The following is a 4,205-nucleotide window of genomic DNA, read 5'->3' as shown; positions in this document are numbered from 1 at the left end:
CGTGTGCTCTTCCGATAATAGCAATATACATATCACTAAAGTAATGTTAATCAACATCAAAGTACAAAAAAAGATACCATTTAGGTTTTATCTTTTAAAATATTATATTTAATTTGCAAACAAGTTTTTTTTTAAGGAGCGCGCTTACATTTGACACTTTTTTTATTTTTTTTAAAAGTCAATTTTATAACGTTCAATTAACGTAGTGACAATTATAAGTATTTAATTCGGATGGGCAAACCTATGTACAAGGCGGCTTAGGAATTTACCGATAATGTGACGTAGTTAGATACGGCGCGGTCGCGGTAAGCGTGGTGTCGGCGCATCGCATAAAACGCGAGCTTGGCGATATCAGCGATGAGCGCGGGACGCGGTGCGCGCGCGTGTGTGTCAGACCGAGACACTCGGCTGAGGAAAAGAACCCTCTTCACCTCGCGGATTAGAGGAACAAAAAAATAACACACGGCACTGGTCGACTGAGGTACGCTCAACAGGGATAAAGAATGCTCCACTTCTTTTGACTAGTATGCGGACCCATGTGTCGGGAACTGTTGTTCGGCGTTTAAATGCCGAAATGTAAAGCAAGATTAATCAAATTGACGGCCGGGATCACTCGACGGAGGCATACATGCTAGACTCCGTGTCGTCGTTATTAACAGGAATTATTTGATGGCTCGTCGCCAAGATTTCTCGACGGAGGACGAGAACTCTCAACCCCATTTTCTTGACAGGCTACGTTATAAAGATCAGGTGTTTCGGAGCGGCTTCTTGCAAAGTTCGCGTATCTTGCGGATAGCGTATCTTGCTGGGCGAAGAAGTGAAGTTGTTGTAAAAAATTCCAGCTTTCATACTTTGTAAAATAGGTATTTGACTGTGTTAGTGGAATCGCCGGGATCGGGAACAATAATATCTTCTCTTGTAGCTCTCGGACATACACTTTAATGTCTTACTATACACTGCGTATTACGTATCCTGCACAAGGCGACCAGTCTAACGAAGTGACTGACTAACGAAAAACACGCGGAAAGAAAAAGAAGTAAACGCCATCTATGCGTGGTACAAAGAAATAAGAGTTTGTGCTGCGAATGCACGGTGACTGGGACGCATGCGCGGTACAAAGAATAGAAACGAATAGAATATAAGTATTAGAATTAAGATAAAAAATAGAATAGCTAAGAAAAAGAAAAAGAGAAGAAAAAGACAGTGAGAAATTTGTATACTCTCACAGACTGTTTTCGTGTTTCGTCGGTAATGTTCGGAAGTCGCGTGTAAAAAGGACGTTTAATGGAAAGTGACGCTTCGGTCTTCATTGGATATCTTCGATCCCTCGGTTCGGGCCTTTTAAATGGCAAAAATATATACTGAGCACCGCGCTCATTTCCTACCCGGAATTTATACAGAAACGATGCGTATTTGGGGTGCATCGTTATATTATTTGTAACAAAAATTGCGCAATAATTAGTATTTTTGCTTAAAAAAAAAAAGATACATTAATTATATCACCCAAACAACACAAGGATATCCTAAGGACGTCCTCAGGGCGTCCAGGGCGGGATTTGAGGACGTTTTCAGGATATCCTATTTTCATCCAGGAACGTCCTGTAGGTTAGCAAATGAGCGCCTCATCGTGTCCTCAGGAAGTCCTGAAGATGTCCACAGGACATCCAGGACGGATATTGAGGACATCCTCAGGAGGTCCTATTTTCATCCAGGGATGTCCTAAGGACATCCTGTGGTATAGCAAATGAGCACCTCATCCCCAAGTAGCACATAATCATTTTAGAAACGTTTCATAACCGACTCTTGATAACGTTTCTGAGTGGTTAAAATGTTCACTCGAAAAACGTTTAAAAACACGTTTCTTTTTCAGTGAAAAAAAACATTTAAGAAATATAATCGAAATATCATTTTTTTCTCTATCTAGAAAAACGTTTGCTTTTTCACAGAATTAAGGTAAATGTCCCTATTTGTGACCATGACCCTATTTGTGACCACTCGCAAATTTTTATTAAACTAATCAAAAATTTTAAGTAATTTACTTTCGAAAATACTATTCATCACGTTTAGCGATTAATAAGCCACGATTTGATATAGGGTTTCAGTAAAATTTAATTATCAAATATTCATGAAAATGTGAAATAAGACGCTCGTGTCGCTATCCGTGACAGATCGAGTGCAAGTTTGTCGTCACATTATTGATGTGGCGTTTGTAGCACCACAATCGCGATCTTGCTTACGCTAACAAGAAGTCAAAGAAGAAGAATAATTTTGTGTTAAAATATTAATAAAGTGAAGTTTATAATTTGTGATCTTTGTGAATTCTGGAAAAGGTTGGTAGTTTTAAATATATAAACGAATATTACAGATAGGTACAACAAAGCACGCATGTTTTCATTTGTGACTGGCTCAAGAAAATTAACTGTAATAGTAAATTTCGCTGCTTCACAAAAAGAAAAGCGTTATTAAGATTTATCTCCATATACTTCTGAACGGGTGTGAGTTGCATTTGTATACGAACAAACGAAAAAATATTCCAGTATGTTCCAAGGAAAACTTTAGCGACAACGTTGTCACAAGGTTAGCTTCAGGTTATTCACAAATTAGGACATCGTGCGTTTGCATCGATTTGTAACCACGGCTTCAAATTACTTGTTTAGTTACTTATAAAGTATTTATTAAGTGATTTCTTATTAAGTGATTATCAAATATAAAAAAATATTTTATTTTAATGAAATTATTTTATTATTTATCGCTAATTAGAAAACAAGAAATGTAATAATAAATTACAGAGTAAAAATGAGATAATACTAAAAATCTATTTCAAAAACTTTTTTATTATTTTGCGTAAAAATTATAATAAAATGTTTTTTTTTATTTCCAAAATTTTATAATATTCATGATTTTTATTTCTGATTTGTAGATTGAAGTTTTAATTTAACATTATGGGTAAAATCCGAAAGAAATGGTTAAACGCAGAACTCGAAAAGGCACTCGCTGATATTCGTTCTGGAAAGTCAGTAAATTATATTAGTAAATCGAGTGGTACCCTTAAATCAATGCTAATAGCAAAATTGAGAAGACATCGACCAATTGGAAAGAAATCAGGTCCTCCTACTGTATTATCTACTGATGAAGAAGCAATAATTGTGCGCTGGATGCTTCATCTCAATTCATGAGGCTTCCCAGTCACAAAAACACAACTATTTTATAACGTTTCTTATTTAATCAAACAATTGGATCGACAAACACCATTTACTGAGGGACAACCAGGGTATCATTGGTATGAAGCGTTTTTACGTCGGCATCCAGAGATTTCTATTCGCGTAGCTCAAAACTTGTCCAACAGTCGAGCGTCAGTGACAGAAAATAATCTGCGCGATTGGTTCAAAGAGATCGAACAGTATTTAACTAAGAAGCAGTTAATAGACATCGACCGGATATTTAATTGCGATGAGTCTGCCTTCTATCTTTGTCCAAAAGGAAAACATGTGTTAGTCAGAAAAGGAGATAAAGCAGTTTATAACCACGCAAAATGACGAGAAGAAATGCTTGACAGTCCTATTCATAACAAACGCTACGGGTGCATTGATTCCACCAATAATAGTTTTTTCCGTATCAAAAAATTCCTTACAGCGTCTCGCAAAGTGTACCAATTAATTGGAGTATTAGAAAGTCAGAAAATGGATGGATGACGGCCGAAACTTTCTATAAATATATAAGCAACATTTTTGAGCCGTAGTTGACAGCAGAGAACATCGAGAAGCCGGTTATTCTGTATGTCGACGGACATTCTTCACACATAACGTTACCGGTTGCTGAGTTTTGTATGGATCATCAAATAGAACTTATTGCTTTGTTCCCGAACGCAACACACCTGATTCAGCCGCTTGATGTTGCTTTGTTTCGGACGCTTAAGTCGAGCTGGAGAGATTGCGTAAACGATTGGCGAGTACAAAATCAAAGAAATTTACGAAGAGAAGATTTTGGTCCGCTCCTTAAAATCGTTATTGAATGCGTAGAACTTCTAAGGGTGATGAGCAATGGTTTCAGGAAATGTGATCTTTTCCCATTTTCACCCGATGCACTCCAATACAGTGAACTGCTGCAGAAGAAAAAAAATGATACGACCAAAGAAGATTCAGGATCAGGACAAGAACAGAATATTGAAAATCATTTATTGTTTTTTGAGAGTAATATCGATGAAA

Source organism: Wasmannia auropunctata, unplaced genomic scaffold (genome assembly GCF_000956235.1).
Source record: "Wasmannia auropunctata unplaced genomic scaffold, wasmannia.A_1.0 LD336090.1, whole genome shotgun sequence".
Taxonomy (NCBI): Eukaryota; Metazoa; Arthropoda; class Insecta; order Hymenoptera; family Formicidae; genus Wasmannia; species Wasmannia auropunctata.
Note: the sequence above shows the minus strand (reverse complement) of the source record.